Source organism: Cupressus sempervirens, chromosome 3 (assembly GCF_028749045.1).
Source record: "Cupressus sempervirens isolate cs-2001-9-10 chromosome 3, ASM2874904v1, whole genome shotgun sequence".
NCBI classification, from domain to species: Eukaryota; Viridiplantae; Streptophyta; class Pinopsida; order Cupressales; family Cupressaceae; genus Cupressus; species Cupressus sempervirens.
The window spans coordinates 186,608,387-186,629,331 of NC_143120.1; the positions used below are offsets into that span (position 1 = coordinate 186,608,387).

A 20,945-nucleotide genomic window follows, 5' to 3' on the forward strand; every position below is an offset into this window, starting at 1 on the left:
CTGTCTCTACAAAATGGACAACACCATCTTAGGATGATGTAAATGCTCCTCCTAAGTCTTACTAGACACCAAAACTTCATCAAATAAAGTTAGGACAAATCTCCTTAGTTGCCCCCTGAATACCTGATTCATGCATCTTTAGAATGTAGCAAGGGCATTGATTAGCCCAAATGGCATAACCAAAATCTTGAAGTGGCCATAGTGACACTGAAAGCTTGTCTTCTCAATGTCCTCCACCCTAATCCTGATTTGATGATACCCTAATCATAAATCAATCTTCATAAAAGAGCTTGCACCATGTAGCTCATCAATCAGATCATCTATCTGTAGGATGGGATATCTATTCTTAATGGTCTTCTTATTTAATGCCTTATAATCAATGCACATGCACATTGTCCCATCCTTCTTCTTTACCAATACTACTGCTGAAGCAAAGGGGCTCTTACTAGGCTTGATATGCCCAATCTCTAACAAATGTGTAATTTCCTTTTCTATATCATTCTTGTGTTTCTTAGGATGATGATAGGGAATAATCATAACTAGTTTTTTTCCCTCCTTGAGTTCAATAATGTGCTTCATCCCTCTGTCGCGAGGAACCCCATGTGAAATCTCACCAAAAAATCTATCATGCCTATCAAGTATCTCCTTGATATGTACTAGATGACTCTTCACTTGTGGTTTCTATGAGGCTGACATAGTAAAACATTTTTTTGCCCACTCTACATCATTATGATGAAATGGTTTCTACATTCTCCTCAAGGTGATTACTCTATAGCTCCCATCTGAAAGTCCTCTAAGTATAATAGTTCTACCCTCATACTGGAACCTCATCTCCAATTTTTCTAGGTTGAGTGTGAACTTAACTAGCAAAGCCATCAATGTCATGCCGAGGATGACATCATAGTCTCCCATGTCTACTACATATAGCTCATCCTCCAACTCATAGCCATCTCCAAACCTAATGTGAAGATTAGATATCTTTTGAGTGCATAATAATTTATCATCATTAGCTAACATGACTCTAAACCCAGTGTGCTCCTTGGTCTATAAACCTCTCTTGGCTACCAATTGTGCATCTATAAAATTATGTATAGCCCCAGTGTTAATGAGTGAGATCACTTTCTACCCCTAGATAGTACCTCTAACCTTAAATGTGATTTCCTTTTGAGCTCCCCTTAATCATGCCAATGACTTCTCATCCTTAGGAATGTTTCTCTCCTCTGTAGTGCTATCCTCATCTAAATCAGAGTGTTGATCCTCCCTCTCTGACTATAACTCCTCTACTAGGAAATACTCCATTTGATTTATCTTACCCTTGAGAGAACACTTATGAGATAAGTCCCAAGGCTCTCTATAATGAAAACATAGCTTCTTCTTCCTCAACTCATTCAAGGTTTCATTATCCAACTTATTACCCCTTTTTGGCTAAGCATGCTTGTGAAAAGATTTTTTTTCCTTCTCCTTGTCCTTTTTCATATATGAATCCCTATGCTAAAATCTACTCCTAAAAGAAGAAGATGCTAAGTCACGAGCCTTCTTAGTAGCCTCCTACAATGTAGCTGGGTCATGCCCCTTGACCCAACCCCTCAAGGGATTTGAAAGTCCATTCATAAACAACACTACTAACCTCCTCTCTGAAATATATGTGAACAACATAGCTAACCTCTAAAATTCACTAATATACATCTCAATTGATTCCCACTACTTGACTTGTGCAAACTCCTTAAACTATAACTTGGGATCTTTGGTATCAAATCTCTCTATGAGTCTCTTAGTGAACTCCTTGTAAGATGTGATCTAATTATGTCCCATGGTTACCATGCCATGGTGCCACCACTCATGTGCTAGACCATCCAAATGAATAGTCACATACTTGATAGCCTCCTCCTTAGGCATAGGATTCAAATAGAAGTATGTATCTACCTTCAGTACCCAAGCTCATGTAGTCATCTTCCCTAAAGCATCATAATAAGGTAAAGAAACTTTCCCAACTTTCTTTCTTAGCTCAAAGTTTTTTTTTCTCTCTCCTGATCTAGGCATTTGTCTCATCGTGAAGTCCATATAATCTCTGAGGGAAATATCTACCTAAAACTTCGATCCATTAGCCTCCTAGTCCCTCCTGAACTGATCCTATACCTCAATAATCTATAGTTCATTAACTAGTTGAACTGGATCTCTAGGTGGGAAGGTGGATAGAAGAGGTCTCAAGCTTGTAGTTTGAGCTAGGCATGCAACATGTCTAAAGTTATTAGCCTCATTCCCATTGTTTCCATGTCCATTATTACAATTAATGTTATTCCCAAGACTATTGTTGTTGACTCAACCTCCATTATTATCATTTCCCTTATTGTTATTGTCTCCATTGTTGGCATCACCTTGATTAATGTTGATAGCCATATGTCTAGCCATAAGTCACAACATCATATCCATTCACCTATTCTACTCCTATTACATACGTTGCCCCTCCTCTAATGTACCTAGTAACCATTTGAACATTACCTCCTCCTAATCTAGACTGGTATCCCTACTTCCACCTAATCCTATATTCCTATCATCTCGAGGTAAGTGCAAGAAGTTGGGTCTCACTTTTGGGCAAAAAGTGGAAGTGTTTTTCCTATTTCTGAAATTTCTTGTCAATTGATGTCAAAATTTGAGGCATTTAGAGATTGAATATAAAAAAACTTCAGCAATAAAATTTTTTTTGTTTGGAATCTAGTTTTTGAATGTGTAATTTATTTATATACCCATATGATAGATTCACTAGTACATTTGAGACCATTTTTCGACCATTAATGGTCGAAATTTTGACCCAATTTTTGACCAAACTTCGACCAACTTCAACCAACCCATTGGTCAAAAAAATTTCGGTCAAAATTTTGACCAACCTTATGTTGGTTGAAATTTTGACCAATACGTTGGTCGAAAAACCTCAATTGCCATTTGCAAGTTCTGACAGGAATTGGTCAAAATTTTGACCAATAAAGGTAGAAATTTCCACCAATGAAGGTCAAAAGTTTTGACCAAGCAAGGTAGAAATTTTGACCAATGAAGGTCAAAAATTTTGACTGGTGAAGGTTGAAAATTTTGACCAATGAAGGTAGAAATTTTGACCAACAAAGGTGAAAGAAGTTGAACCAAAAAAAGTAGAAATTTCGACCAATAAAGGTCAAAAATTTCGACCGGCAAAGGTAGAAATTTCTACCAACAAAAAGGTGTAAATTTTTTTCAAGCATTCTATAAAACAGTCACATGTCTTGTGTATGATATGACATTTTGCATGCATCCTGCACTCTCTCATTCGGCTGATGATGGCTTACGGAGAGTGATTTGAAACCATGATGCTAAAAAACACACACAATCAAATCCAAAATGAACTTGCATTACAAATGGATTGTGGAAATCTGATATTGTTAATTTTGCATGCATGTCTACCAGGACAAATATATGTTTAAGTTGTGATTGTCCTGGTAGACATGCATGCAATTTTACCAATGTCAGATTTCCACAATCCATTTGTAGTGCATGTTCATTTTGGATTTGATTGTATGTTTTTTAGCATCATGGTTTCAGATCACTCTACATAATCCATCATTAGCTGGATGAGAGAGAGTGCAGGATACATGCAAAATGTCATATCATACGCAAGACATGTAACTGTTTTATAGAATGCCTAAAATTTTTTTTACCAATGAGTTGGTCAAAATTTTGACCAGATAAATTTTGACCAATGGGTTGGTCAAATTTGGTCGAAAATTCGATCAATGAAGGTCGAAAAATGAACCCAAATGCACTAGTATGCTCGCCAAGTTGACTCTTTGAGTTCGGTCATCAAGTCACCCCACCAAAGTGCCTCAACAAGGTCAATCTTTAGGTCTGCTCATTGAGCTTACTCCCCAAGTCAGCTCACCATGTCAGATCTCTAAGTGGCCTCGCTAAGTCGGCTCGCCAACTTGCCCCACCAAGTTGCCACTTTAAGCCCACTCACCATGTTAGATCGCCAGGCTGGCTCCCAGCCAAGTCAGCTCACCAAGCTGACAATTGAAGTACGCTCACCAAGTTGACTCTCTAAGTTTGCTCACCAAGTCTGCCCCCTAGGCCAACTCTCCAGGTCAGCTCACCAAGTCACCCCCACCCAGTCACCTCAATGAGTTGACTCAATAAGTCAGCTCACGAAGTCGACTCACCCAATGGTTTTACCACCTTGCCCCACCAAGTGAGCTCACTCAGTGTGCTTACGAAGTTGCCCCATACAGTTGCTTCTCTAAGCTCGCTCACCATGTAAACTCACTTGGTTGGCATGCCAAATTTTGTCATCAAGTCACCCCACCAAAGCACCTCATCAAGGTTAGTCTTTAAGTACACTTAGTAGGTCAGCTCACCAAGTTGCTTCATGAAGTCACCTCACCAAGTGGCCTCGATAAGTCAGCTCACCAACTTGCACCACCAAGTTGCCACTTTAAGTCAACTCACCATATCAACTTGCCAAGCCGACTCTCATAGTTAGCTCGCCAAGCTGACAATTCAAGTACGCTCACCAAGTCAACTCTTTAAGTTTTCTCACCAAGTCCGCCCTAGGTCAACTCTCCAGGTCAGCCCACCAAGTCACCCCCATCGAGTCACCTCAATGATTTGACTCTTCAAGTCAGCTCACCAAGTCTACTGTTCAAGTACGCACGCCAGGTCGGCTCGCCAAGCCCACCAAGTCATGTCACCAAGTTGATTGTTCCAGCTTTGTTACTTTTATACCAACTAAAGCTTGTGCTTGGACTATTGACTTGACCTATCAGAGGCTCTACAAATGATTCTTCTTTTACATTGACTGAAGGAAGTGTATAGCCTAAAAAAAAATTTGTACTTGCAGAGTTAAGGGCACTACTAAAAAATGGCCCAATTCCTGATGTTGACGGTTGAACTTCCTAAAATAAGAAAAGATGACATCAATGCATCAAGCAAATTGTTATGTGCTCTACTTTTCTAATAGAAATATTGGAAAAGCACCCAAATGCTATTGTAATAATCAATAAAGCACACAAAATAATAATATGAAAGATTAAATTGTATAATGAACATATAACCTAGTCAGACTTAAGCCAAGAAATATGATATAACTTCACATTTCATTACTTTATAAGTCCAATAAGCAAGAAAGCCAACCTAGTTTAATATAGTTTTTCCAATTATAGTTACCTTTTGGTCAACTTAACTAAATTGCTAATATAATAATAATTTTAGCTCAAAAAAGGGACATGTCCCCTTCTCAGTCTTAATGCATATTAAAAACTTGGTGTATGCAATGTAAAGGTGGAAGGCGATTCAATGATCATTAGCCATGCCATTCAAAGCAGGAGATTTTCAAACTGGACAAGCATCAATATTAAACAAAAACATTTACTTATCCTATAAAGTCAGAGCCCTTTCCCTACACCATGTATATAGACTTTAGAGAAATCAATGATGAAGCAACTAATCAACTAACTATACCATTGATAAAGAAGTGGAGTGCGTAATTGACAAACATGTAGATGCGTAGAAATCTTTTGATACTACAAAATTATTAAAAAGTTGCTGTCTCCAGCATTGATCTTCAATCATATAGTTTGGCAAAGGGTAAAATTTCATAGGATTTGGCCTTACATGCTAAATTATTGATGAGCAGCATTGGTGACTTGAGAAGCATGCAAATAAACTGATTTCATAAAGAAACATAATGGGTGAGTACAAAAACTATAATGACATTTATGTAGGAAGAAATCACCATAACATATGAGGCAATCATTGTTGGGTAGTACGAGCAGTCATCTAAGAAATTATTACCATGCAAGATTACAGAATCATAATCAGAAGAAACAGTTTCATTTCTCAATAATGTTGTCCAATCTGCAAACTTAGTGTAAGAGAGGTCGCAGGGAAGGACTTCCATCAAGCCAACTAGCTTGGAGGAGAAGTAGGAAATGCAACTAAGACAATTCTTGAAGAAGCGTCTGATGAAAACTTTCTTTAAAAAAAATAGGCTCCTATGGCATTGAATGAAGAAGAAGTCACTGTTGTAACTTTGAGGGGGTTTGGGATCTTGCATTTGAACACCCTCATTCATTTGAAGGCCCAAAGATATTTTTTTACAGGCACTGTACTTTTGAAATGTTTACATGAACAGCTTAAAGTTCTTTCCTTAAGTTTTTGGCAACCCAGTAATCTAAAAGTCTCCAACTTACCATAGCTCGAAATCGATACAACAAACAAAATTAATCTGTCCTCAACTCCTTATATTCTTAATGAGACTAGCAAATTCGATGGTAGAATTCACCACAATTGTTTATGATCACTGCGCGCCTTGCTCAAGCTCGGTTATAAGAAAATGTTTTGATAATGCAAAATGTGGCTTTTTCAAGTCAACGTGTTTTATAATTGAAAGTGGTGAATCCAAGCCACATGCAAGCTAATTTACAGTAGTTTGGAGTGCACTGAAAAGTATGGTTAAAACAAGAACATTGATTATTAAAATTATTGATAGTTGAATTCTCAGATAAGTGCAACCAAGTCTATTGTCTAAAGTAAGGACACAATGGCCTGAAAAAATAGTCTGAGCCAAATCAATAGCAATTTTTCACCAGATCACTGTGGAAGGTGGAGTTAAAATTTGAAGAATCAATTTTTTATGTCATTAATGGATTACTAGTCCAAGGGAAGATAAATGTTCATTTTTATCGGTTTGACTCAAACATTGAATATGCCAACTGCCAATTTCAACTTCCACAAGAAGACCTCTCACAAAATGCACAAGTCCTCAGTTACCATACAGAAAAAGGAACTTTAATCAAAGTGACAAACCAAACAACTCATAAGCAAATAAATTCTAAGTTTTTTAATTGGCATCAAAACATTACTCACATGTAACTCACTAAAAATTTAATAGTCATCTTTAATAGATTGCTTCCGTGTAATTCACTAAAAAATAAATAGTATCTTCAATAGATTTCTTCCGTGTAGCTCACTACTACACTCCAAAAATCTTTTGTATCAGATACAAACAGTGTAAACAGCTCAATCAAATGCAGAAAACATATAATTACCTGTCACCCCCCTCAATCTACCTTTCCCCCTCAGGTACTCCCCTTCGAATTTGTCATTAGAGTTGGGATCCCAAATGTGATCTACATGGATAGCTGTTGCAAACTTTGGAAGATATTTAGTAATGTACACCATGGTCTGGTATATCATATATCCCTCTATCATAGAACCCTCAGGACGTGCTCTTTTTCGAACCAATCCCTTCATAAATTTCAAGTACCTCTCAACCATTCACATTGATCTAGCTTGTACAGGTCCACACAATTCAATCTCCTCAACTTGATGTATGAGGTAGTGTTCTTGAGCATTGAAAAAGGTTGGAGGTAAACAATTTTTCATTTCACACATAAGTTGTGGAATTTATTTCTTCCAGTATTTTATGTCTTTTTTGTCAATTTCTTTAGATGATAACCACCTAAAAGAGATTCAACACACAAAACCACATAAACGAGATTTCAAATAAAATTATACAATAGATTTAAGAGACATCTACAAATTTAAGAAAAAACACTTCTAACCTCGTGTATTTTCCAAGATCATATATAACTTGTTTAATACTATTGTCAAACTGTTGTGGAAGGGATAGAGGTAGGATGAACTGCAATCATTAAAAATGATCATTTCAATATATTATTAAATAATGCAATAGGTAGTACATTCAATCTTACAAATATACTGTAAATGGAGAACATGACTTACCTTGAGGAAGGTATGCCAGTAAAGTGTTTTCAACCCAGGCCCAAAATCACCTTTCTTTGATAGAAGAGTGCTTATATTTGCAGCAAACCCTATTGGAAATTTTGTTTTTTTTATGACTTCTTTTAATGCATCACTCTGTTGCTCCGTTAATAACCAAGGAAGGGCGCTTGTATTTATGCAGTCTCCATTGCTATTTGATTCAATGGAAGCTTTTAGTGCATGATTGGATTCATGAATGTCAGTACAAATTTTGGCAATTTGTTCTCTATCATGCCTTCCATCCAACATTTTCCATAGTGTCTCTGTTACATTCTTTCCAATATGCATAGTATCAAACAAATGCGCAATTGATCGATCCTTGTAGTACGGTAACCTACTAAATTAAGTAGGATAACTTTTCATTCCTCTAGGAAGTTGGTCATTGATGCCTTGACGACCTTCACAAGCATAAATTACAACATTAGTAACTATAAGACAATATCAAAATACAAATTTTAAACTTCAGACAACATTTTGGATATTACCTCGACAATTTAGTCGATCATATTCCAACTTCCATAAATGAGGTGCCATTCTTCGTGGCCTTGATGATGTCTCTTATTTCCCATTGAAAAGATGTTTTTCAAAAATTTGATACCGATGATTACTGTGGAGAAAGTGTCTAAATTCATCAAACACCTGCTTTCTTGAAGTTCTCGAATGACGAGATTTCATCTTCAGACCACAAACTGGACATGCGAATTTTCCCTTTGTCTGAAGACCTACAAGATCATGTAGAAGTGGATCATGTACAATTATCATGCACAACTTAAACATTTGATAGTAATGTGTAAGCATTATAATAGACCAAAAATATGTGATATTAACAATATAACATACCACAAAAATGAGTTAACCTAGGGGCATCATGTATTGTCCATACAAGCATTGCATGGAATTGAAATTGTCGATGTCCTATCGGTCTAGAGATGTCATACATAGTGATGCCATTCCATAACTTCAACAACTCATCAATCAGGGGCTCAATATACACGTTCATATCTTTCACTTGGTATTTACCTAGCAATTGAATGAACATAAACATTACATTATTATTATGACCATTTTCATGCGCTATTTATAAATTAATTTAGATAACTATAAAATGATAAAAATACCTGGCACAATCATTGACAACATTATGTGCTCCCTCTTTATGGGCATCCAAGGAGGAATGTTATTATTAATAACAAAAATAGGCCACACTGAGTAAACAGATCTCATATCTCCATATGGATTGACACCGTCCGCTACCAATGAAAGCTTCAAATTACGAGGTTCTTCTTTAAAGTGTGACCATGTTTCTTCTATATCTTTAAATGCAAAAACATCGGTAGGCATTCGCATAATGTCATCTTGACTTCTATTGCGTGCATGGTAATCCATAAATTGTGCCAAGGTAGCGCACCTGAATAACTGTTGAAGACGTGGAATAATGGGAATGTACCAAAGAACCTTGTGAGGAACTTTTTTTGTTATTTGACCTGACTGATATCTACTACTATGACAATCATGGCATTCTGCTGCAAATTCATATTGATTATGATATAGAATGTGATCATTGGGACATGCATGTATTGTTTGATACTTCATTCCAATCTGATCCATAATGTTAGATAATTCTCAGTACAAATGAGGCAAAATGTTTGATGGTGGTAACAAAAACTCACTAATCAACCTACAACAACAAATATGCATTGTTAATATAATGAATAGTAATTGTATGCTAACATTTAAAATGACAAAAATGACATACCTTAGCATACGTGACATTGCTACATTAGATATTCCATTCATAACCTTTAAGTTCACCAACAACACTATAGCCGAGAGTAGAGTTGTTTGGGAGCCTTTGTATAAGGGCTCGTGTGCCTTCTCAAGCAAAGGTATATCAAGACCATCTTCATCATCATTATCAGATTTGCTAGTACCATCATTGTGAGCCTCTTCATCACTTGCCCCAATACCATCTTCTTCAATCATGTCCTCTGGCACATTATCATCTTCTTCCATGAGAGTGTTATCCTCAGCTTGGATATACACACCTCCATCTTCCTCCAGTAGGAAATCCACATTCAGCAATGGACGAAAATCGTGGCCCCCTTCAACATGACCATGTTGCCTACAATGACTCTGGGCTGTTGTGATTAGAATTCTTCGAGTCTTTAAGCCTTTACACTTCTTGCAAGGATAATAACATTTATTAGGTTTTCTTCGAAACTGAGCCCACAATGCAGCCATTGTCTCATTTTGTTCAGCATTCATATTGTCAGGTGTGGTCTTTCTTCACAGGAAAATATATCTACAAATAAATTGGACATCATGTGATTAATGTTTATATCTGCACATATGGTTTTTCTTGATTAATGTTTTCAAATGTAACTAAAATGATCCTATAATTTCTAGAAGGCGTAGATGTTTGCAAAATGTGTAGTACCACTCTTCTACCAAAAAAACACACCTAGTATAGAATAATGGATAAGATCAAGACAACAATAATACTGGTCCTTCTATTGGTATGCCTTTTGAAGGTTGAATAAGGTCATAATTTTGCTAACCCACTCTATTTTATCTGCTATACTTTCTGCTTTCAGCACAATTGCACTATGTGCTGGAATAGAAAGCCATGAAACAAAGATCAGCAACCATTTGAGCATAGAAGGTGCCAATTTAATATACAAATATGTGCACTTGCAGTTTGAAACTTGAACCCCAAAAAGACACACACCTTTTAGTACTATTCTGTATGAAACCTTGTTGTTGATTTTGAATGTAAGACTTATAGCTACAGCATCAGAACCATTTGCCTTTTTTGAGTTTTTAGAACTTGATTTAGCTAGAGTTGTAGAATCAGAAGTACCATCATTAATTCATTTATTCAAAGACATTAATTCATTAAAAAGTTTTGTGGTGCTTGCTAGATAATGAAGAAAACCAAATACTCCATATAAAATTACACAATGGATAAACAGATAGAAATAGTCAATCTCATTTTTCCGTTACTTGATTTAGAAGTTTAAAGGTTCCAATTACAAAAAAAATTTTGTATCCTTCAGGGAACTTTTGAAAAAGACCAAAAGCCTTTACAATCACAAGAGATCAACTTATAGTATACTTAAATGTTAGTAAAGATCTGCATTGTAAAGTTTCCTGGAAGTGACTGGTGCACATTACAATTACTATGCCACTTAGGCACCACGATATTGCCACATAGGCACTACGATAAACTTAACCATTTCTATTACTATTCCACTAGCGTAAGAGTCCTACACCTTATCAGTCAAATCCTAAAACTCTTGTCATCTTGGTGGGACCCTTGACTAGAGGTGTATCCAACATCTTAGGATTGTCCTACAGTTGAACTAGTGTACCTAGGCAAAGGATTTTAGAACTATGAAGTTAACCTCTCATCCTATCCCACATGAAATTAAGTCATGTTAGATCATGGGGTTACTAAGGAATAAGATTCCCTCCGTTGGTATTTGAATCCTAGAGATACATGAATTTAACTTCTAATTACAACTGCTGAAGAACATCATCTCATAAATTATAATGATTCTTGTCCATGGATTAGTTTGGTAAGTGTAATTGTAATTTAAAACTTGGCTCCAACGGATCAAATGTTGCTATACTTGGAATTGTCCCACATCTTGTCCATTTGTAAGTTTGATCTGATAATTTAGAATTCATAAAATAGTTGAAAGTGTTATAATTTTCTAAATAGAAGAAATATCTTCTACCATCATGCTACATGCTAGAAGGGAGAGAGAACATACAAAATTTAGTTGTGTTACTGGTAGAGTCCTTTGACTATTAAAGTATCACTTTCATATGCTTTGATTTTTGAGACACAAAAATTCAAAGCTCATTGTTAAGATAGTTTCATATTATAGCAGATGATTTTTTTTCCATTTACATATTTTATTTTCACATTAAATTCAGTCTCTTTGGTTTTGTCCATCCTATTGTCAACTGATGCAATGGTTTCTTCTTCTAGAGTATTTAGTCAGTTTTCTTATTTAAAAACTATGGTGATTAGCACTACCATTTTTTATTAACAAAAAGGATATACAACATACTAGTAAATGATGTCATTACAATTTTCTCAAGGTTTATTATTTCTAGGTTGTGTATGTTACTATCTAGGCTCAAAAGTTTAGTCTTTTTGAAGATTATCTTATAGGAAGAATTATTAATGTTTATATTTCAAGAAGAATGTAAAGTAAAAATGTAGACATGAATACCATCTTGGGCATGCTATAACTATAGAAGATTCAAGATCACATATGGAAAGTTTTAAAGTAGAATAAAGAATTGATAGTCTCTAGGGAGCTACAGCTAAGAGGTTAGGAATTTTGTACATTCTAACTATATATGTTAAGGAATCTTAATGGAAAGATCAAATTAAAGTAAGATTTTAGAGAGATTGGCTACAATTAACATGCCAAAACCTTTGAGAGTTATACGAGGCATAGGCGACTTGTAGATGGAAATGTATGCTAGAAAACTTGGTGCAGTTCTTTATTACTTGAGAGGGGATCTCAGTGATAGCAATCAGTCATTACCTGTGTAGTATTCTAAATTAATGCAAACCTGCACCGAACACCAGCAAAAGGAAGGAAACAGAGCTGAATTTGCATAGTCTACTCACAGCACCCACCTGTAGACACTTGGACCATTCTTGGCTCAATTTGTAAATCTCATTAAGAATGGTTCCAATTTTTTCCATCGCTAGATAACAAAGAGGGATGTCAGAGTCATTGCCAGTTTTTTCACCATTCTTTATGCTGAAACAAAGATTCAGAAATGCATGTAATAAAATCTATCGGATCGCATGTGTAAAATTCAAAATAATATACATCCACTATTCATGTCACGTCATCCCCAAAATAAATGAAGATGCATAAAATAAATGCAACAATACTAATAAAAAGAGGATGAGGATAAACTAAACGTAGAAAAATGCTTCTAAATTGTCTGAAAGGCTCACTTAGATATAAACAGCGGGGAAAGACTTCTTTTGAAGGCATGGAAGACTGGATAATCATAAGATAACCATACTAAATTCTGGCCTAAGATATAAGATAGTTCTGATACGCATAAAGGGAGCATATGAATTAAGGAAGGATTGATGGAAGAAGGGAGGGGAAGATGGTAAGGAAGTACCTTCATTTGGTCAACAATGATGAAGAGTTTGACCTTATTTGAAGGGTGGTAGTTGTGAAAGGCTGTGACCAATGCAAGGGGCACATGTGGTGAATAGAAGTGACTCTTACATTGTAAGATATAAAGAAGAGGTTTTGTTTGAGGAGGGCATCCAAGGGAGATAAAGTTGGGGAATAACATATTAATTTAAAGTGGTGATTCAATTTTTATGACAGGTGTTGAACCTTCCACGAATAATATATAAAAGAAGAAATTTTTTTATGAACATTTACCATTCATCACTTCCAAATACATTAAATCAACACAAAATCATCACTCCTCAATTTATGAATTACAACATTCATTTAGTTGTACTTGCATCATGTGTCTTAGTTTTTTTTAGATTAGTGGAGTTGTGCTTGCATCACCTGACTTGTATTTTTCTAGTTTGGTGGAGATATTCTGCATGTATGTGACAACATCTCCTATCAACCCACATTGGTTCTACATTTGTATCTTTTAATGGTGTATTCTATATATCCCCATTTGCATCTTATTGTGTAAAACTGATAATAGATTTTTTTGTATTGGTTTTGTACATCTATTTTATAAATTTGTAGAATTTGGTCAAGGTGTTTGATCTCTTTAGAAGTTTCAAGAATACAGTAGTGAACAAGAGAGTATTATTAGAAAAGTTATGGTTTATTGTGGTTGATTCCTCTTTTAATTGTTGGGTGTTGTATTGCTTCTTTTATTCATTAGTTTCAAGAATTGTTCTACATAGTTTCTCCCACATTATTATAAACAGATATGGGCCTAGACATATCCTTTTTTGAGTTCTTCAAAGAAAGCAAAAATTTTCCTACTTCTCCATTAAGCTTAGTTATGTAGGTGGGAGTGTAGGTGCAATAGTCTATCCACTTGATTGCTGACTGATTGAAATAAAAAACCCATAGTTTAATGTTTATGAATTGTTGGTTACACAGATCTAAGGATTTAAAGATATCAAGGTGGGTCTTAAACTCAGGCTGAGTCTACAAGAATGAATCAGTTTTAGTATTTGATTCCTTCTCCAATTTTTGGAATGCCATTATGTTTCATTTGTTCCTTGGCTTGATACAAGGTTTTACATAGATTCTCCTATGAGGGGCTCAAGGGATCTTCTGGTTGGAGCTCTAGAGGGAAAGCTATATATAGATTCTCTGATCTTAGTATAAATGGACAGGGACTCAAAGGATCTCTTGGTTGGAGTCTTGTAGAGAAGGTGATAGATTGTCTCATTTCCCCATCAATGGTAACTTTGTGCATATGCAACTATTTAGCCATTTCATTTCCAATTTATTGAAACAAAATGCCCAAAAAGTTTCAACTTTTATTCATTGGTTATGGACTGAGTCTATGAAAGGATTTGGGGATATTTAGCTTGATCACAAATTGGGGAATTTTTTAATTTCCTAGAATAGATTAGATCCTTTAGTGTGATAATATTGTTTTTAATTTTTTTCTAGGTGGAATAGTTGAGTGTGTTCACTCTCAGCTCAACAAAGTGATACTTTATCCTTAAAGCCATCAATATTGGCAAAAATTAACATGACATGCTACATTGGCTATAAGGTTGTATTGTTCCACTTTTGTAGCTTGGGTAGCCTCTAGGATAAGAGTAAGCTTTAGTATATTTAAAATAGTTGAGTATCTTCTAATTGATGATTTATTGTAACTTCAAAAACTTGATTTCCTCCTCAATCACTAGTTTAGTAGTGTATTGTTGTTCATTTAATTGATAATGTCAGGATGCCAAAGTAATTCCTATTGGAAGATTTTCTTTTTTATTGGTAGGGTTTTTGCTGACATCTTGGAGATATTCTCAAGGACTTTAAATGTAACGCCAGTTTCGGTCCTTTAAATAAGGTAGACAACTCTACTAATGTAAATAAAATCAAGATAAGATATTTCCACATTTCATTTATGATACATTGGGGTCCCAATGCAGACCCATCACTTCTAATGCAATCAAAGAAAAACTAAGTGAAAGGCCACCTTTCAAGTAACTCTTTACACACAATCTCTTCTAACATAAAGAAGGAATACAATTAACTCATAACTTGCGTTTCATTTGAGCAACCAAGATCAACATAACATAAAAGTATTCAAAACTCAAGTTCTAATTACAAGTTGTGATCCATGAATCTAGTTGCAACTACATTTATTGGCACTTAACCAGCATACAAGGTCACCAAACTTTAGTACCCTTATTTTATGTACTATACTGTTAACAAATAACATCATCCTCAGTTTATTTTTCTAACAACCCTTGTTGTTCTTTCAACACCATAATTGATAATATCATTGTTTACCTTCAGTGTTACCTCTATCTTTTCTTATTTTTAATCTACCTTGGGAGGATTCTTGGCTTATAATTCCACCAAAAGTAACCCATCTTTTTCAATGCTTTTTATCATGTATAGTATAGTCATCTACATACATGGTCAATATGATCAGATGCCAACAACTACACTCAACCTCCACTAATATTAGTTGTAGATAATTGTAGGTAATAAATATTATTATCTATACCAACTTCATAGTCAACAGTTAGAATATTGCCTAACATTCTTTAAAATGCTCAATAGTATAGTTGTTGCTATCATAATAGTTGCCAAAGGTCATGTAGTTCATAGGTTATGCTTGCAGAACTATCCCATTAAGAGCAAGTAGACATGAAGTTTGAAATGATAATATCCAATTATAGTTCTTGCAACAATAAAGAGAACCCAAGAAATTGCAACAAACAGAACATATAAACATTCAACCGGATTAGCAACAACTTTTAGTAGGAATGCACAAAAGGTCCAAATGATCTTGCACCATCTTATCCTTATTGAGATTTCAAGTCATTGGTTCTTTTCTTTCAAGGAAACTAGCTTTTAAGTCTTGTCTTTGCATGGGTACACCCTATTCTCCATTCTAGAATGTCCATGCTTTTTGGTACATTTCCAAGATATCTCTTTGAACAAATTATTTTTAATGCAATGAATAACCATGGTACTAAATGGTGCAGACGTTTGAGATCCTTGCTTGGGGTTTACTTATTAGGTATGGATTAGGAGGGTTCAAACCATTAAGCTTTAACATGTGATTTAGTGAAAATAGATGGTCCCTTGATGTGCCATCTAAACCAAAATTTCCACCCCACCTCCTTTGCCTCAAAAATATCTTCAAACTCTCCTAGTTTGTATATAAGTTTCAATATATAGGTGATTGTGCTTCATCCTTTTTTGACATTTCCTTCCTCTTTGGAGATTCTCCTTGGGTCCTCCAAGCATTGGTGTCCTTGGTTTTTAAGGTCACTTTTATTTTCTAGTCTATTGAAATTTCTTTGGAGAGGTTTCATCGTCTTTCAATCTAGAGGTTTCCCTCCTCATCTCTTTTTGGAAAAGAGGTGAGCAATCAATCCATTATAGGATATATTTATTGTTGACACATCTAGATCGCTTGGACCTCCCTCTGAATTTTTTCATCCTCAAATTGGCTTCCAATACTTTTGACATGTTGTAAATGGGAACATAGTTGGACCCAACCATCTTCAATATCATTGTTCTCATGGTTTATGGATCCCACTTAGTTGATGAATGTGTATTTACAAAAATTATAAGTTGAGACTAAGCACTATTTTTTATAAATTTAAAAGCGTGTCAAATTTTTCTTTCTAGGAGTGGAAATTTGGGAAGATTTTATTTTTGTAGTTTCTTGTCTGCTTTATATGTGTGGGTACCATTGTTTATATAGAGATTTTGGTAGATCTAAAATGCTTCTGTAACCTTGATTAGAGATGCTTGCCTCATTTTATTCTTAATGTCACCACACTTTGTCATATCTATCTTCATGAAGGCCTAGAAACTACAAAACTTATTACTTCTTTATTTTAACTTCTTGTAGATGCATTTAAGCACAATTCCTAGGCTTTCCAAGTCTCACTAACTCTTAACATGTTCTTAGTTGAGTGACCTTGGTCGAGTCCTAGTGGTGCATGAAAATCATCTAAGATAAAACTCCTAGAAACTTGTTTTTTTTCGAGTCCTACCAAGTTTTAGCTAGTCTTGTTGAATTTTTTTCAAGTCCTGAGTTGGCTTAGCCTTGCCAAGTCTTGAGTTGGTTCAGCCTTACTAAGTCCTAAGCTAGTTTATCCTTGCCAAGTCCAAGACTCATTTCTAATCATTTAGTGCATTTTTGATACTCTCAATACAATCATAGACATTGAAGTCAGAATGATTGCATAAGCAGGAAAGTGAGCATGCTTCTATTGCAGATGTTTTTTTAGGATGCCTCATGCATCCAATATGGTTGTTGCATGTTGTTTGCATGAATGTTGCCCTCTGAAGCATAGGCATCGCATAACCTAAATATTTTTCAAAATGTTCCCCAATGGATCTAGAAGAGGTAGCATGGATGTGCAGATTGAACGACTTCATAATTCCCTTGTTTTATGACGTGCAACCCTACGATGTTTGATACTCTGTTTTATTAGGTGCATTCACTCAGGCATTCTAGAAGCATTGCAGCCATTTAGAGCGATAGGATGAAAACACTATCAAGGAATGGAAGAGAGCTCTTCATCAAATCTCTAGTTTCTTTGGTTGGTCCCTCCAAGAAGAATCTGGTAAGTAGTTAACATAATCTTTTAATTGTCAGGTCAAGACCAAAGATATATGGCAGAATGGAAATAACCATGTACTACAATATAGAGAAAATTTTCCCATTGAGATGTATTTTACATCCTATTTTTCCTTCCTTTTAAATCAAGAGGAGTAGAAGCCATGGCCTTGCTTGCCTGAATATAAGTAGATTTAGTGTTGTTGAGGAGCTTCTCCATTTCATACACCGAAACTTGTATTCCTTCAGTGAGCAACTCTTCAATGGGGCTTTTGTATTTCTTACAATCATAATGTTCTTCATATCTTCACCTCCTTGAAATTATTTCTTGAGAGCCGATCCAACATTCTGTCCTGTTTTCGTGCCAGATTAACCATGACTATTTTCCCTTTTGTCTGAAAACCAAACTAAAATGATTGAGTAAAACTAGTTGTCAAACTTTCATTGTTAAGAGTAAAGAATAGAGTAGGTGTAAACCTTAATAACAAACTATAGCATGTATTGCAGAACGGTGTCAAAAATTGATTCCTTTCCTCTGGTAATGGGAGATACACAATCAATAGCTAATGAATGCTACTTATTAGGGGATCCACCTTTTCCCACGCCTCATAACCCTACAATCCTATCAAATTTATTTCCTTTTCCCTTCGTTTCTTTCAGATCATTAAAAACAAAAGGATGTTCTTCATAAATTACAGAGAGAACACAAATTAATGGCCTTAAGAGGCAGCAGGCAGACCACTTGCAAGGTTTTTAAGAATTAAAGCTAACAAATGCAATGAAAGATGTATCTTATTTGGAATCTTTTAAAAAACAGTCCGGAGCAAATAAAAAATTAGATTACATTAAATTATATAAATATGGCCAACTCTTTATATATTCACTTCGTATGAACTGAGAAACTGAGCGATGTAAATTCTAGCATTAAAAGTATCTGGCATGATACAGTGCTATATCTCCAAAGCATGAAAATATTGAGGGTTTTAATGAACGATGCAGCCTATCACTTTAAAAAAAAATGTATATTCTACCAGATCAGGTAATGACATGGACTTACCTCACCTCAAAGAGCTCCTGCATGTGGTGCACATGCAGAAAAACCCTCCTTCGGTCAACGGCAAAATGACGACTTGTTTTTCCCTTTTTTTCTTATGATGAACCTGAGTTGGTCGAAATTTCAACCAACTCAGGCATAAATGAGTTATGTGAACCCAAGTTGGTCGAAATTTCGACCAACTCGGGCATAAAAACAAAAAAAAATTTATTAATCAAGCATTTTAAGAGCATTGGTCGAAAATAAAGGTCAAAATTTGATCTAAAATGTACTAGTGATTTTTCTTTTGGTATAGATCTTTAAAAACCACTTTTTTCAAAATGCCTATTTTAGGAGCATACCACACTCGTGTACAAACACCATGACTTGACACAAATAAATGAATTTTCATAAATCCTTTTAAAGGGAGTTACCTAATACACCTAATATTGATGAAAATATTTTTCCTTAATTTTTTATTGAATAATTTTATTATTATTAATTATTAATTGGAAATAAAGGTAAATTATAAAACTTCTCGTGTACAAACACTATAATTTGATCAAAATTTCACTTTTTTCAAAAATTCCCTTTTAACCTCAAAATAATTATATGTAGATTGATGACATATAAATTAATTTAAGAAAAATTATAAAATAAAAAATTATTAAAGTTTTAGTGAACTTCACTATTTTAAATTTGGTACCACCTTTCATTAAAAAATAATGCAAAAATAGTAAACAAAATCATAGCACTATAAAATTTATATTTCTGAAATCAATACAGTGAGAGCTCTAATGGGTTTTTGTTTCATTAAAAAAATTGATTAGGAAAGCCCTCTAAAAATTATGGCAAGGCGTAAATTTGTTAGTTCAATGCCTTAGCCAAATCTTGAGAGGTCAAGGCATAGGCTTGGTCTCACCAAGCCTATCCTGAACCAAAATCTAAGGTAGTAGAAAAAAATCCCACCCAATGTTGTAAGAAACGGGTACCTGTTATTTAAATTCAAAAAATCGGTATCCGTTTTGAAAAATTCAAATCGGCATACAAAATTCCCCCAAAAAAACAAAATTTTAAATTTTTAGAAACATGTACCCATTTTTTTAAACTTAAAAAATGGATACCTGTTTCTAAAAAATATATTTTTTTTATGTTTTCAAAAATAGGTACCCATTTTAAAAAAATTAAAAACAGGTACCTAATTTTCAAAAGAATGGGTGCCCATTTTTTAAATTTTGGATCAAGCGCTCAAGCGTAAAACAGTTACACATTTCTAAAAGAGTACAATCTAAATCTGTGGACTTCCATAGAATTGAGACCCAACTCCTTGCTTCTACCCCTCAGTCACCATACTATTGTCTTATTCAAAGAATATCTCCTCTGTGTCTGTATGACTAGATTGTATGCCCCTCTACACAGATTAACTAGACTATTCACTCTACAAGCCTGAACTCCTACTTAGTCTTGCTCTCGTATTGAAAAAATTATAAAGCCCTTGTCACATTCTCAAACATAAATGCTTAGCCTTTTTAATGTTTGGTTTTAGTGTTTTGACATTTTGTCAAATACTTTTCCCTATATCCTACTATTCAAAATTCCCTATAAGACCTCCACAAGATGACATGACTTATAGCTCTAGTACCACTGTAATGGGCACCCTAGAAATGCCCAAAAAATTGAACCAACTATTGATAGTGATTTTAATGTCTTTGCATAGATTTGAAACAACATAACATGAACAAGAAGGAATTTATAAAAAACTAAAGATTGAACTACTATTGAAATAATAGTAGTTTTCAAGCTAATAAAATCAAATACATAGGAAACTTTCCAACTCACTAATTACTCCAACATTATAACATCTTATTTCAATCATGATTTCCCAACTTGTTGCTACAATAATATGAATAGTGTCATGCTACAGTGCTGGTATAGTAAAAACTACCTTCAATTAGTCCAAGACCCTCATAAAAATATTCCTCCACAATGGCATAAGTATCGGACAAGGAATACGAATGGTATGAGAAAGCACCCTATTCGCTTGTAGATGGAAATGTGCCCAAGCTGCCTATTAATGAAGCTAAAAAGAATAAATTCTAAATGCCAAACCCTAAGGGAATGATATTTATAATGTCAGAAGAGAGGATAGACATCCTCTAATGCAAAGAACAGATACATAACTCACGCATCCAATTTCTTCTCATATTCAACCTGCCTACCAATAGCCACAAGCTCTCCTTTTATTCCTACTTCATAGGGTCAACCACTTTTCACAAGCAATGTGGATAAATAAAATAAAATAAAATAAAAG

At 34.8% G+C, this 20,945-nt stretch overlaps 1 pseudogene; it reads left to right on the forward strand.

The window, feature by feature from the left end:
• The window catches only part of LOC149565422 (uncharacterized), a 41,032-nt pseudogene that overhangs the window by 18,740 nt on the left and 1,347 nt on the right, over window positions 1–20,945 (forward strand).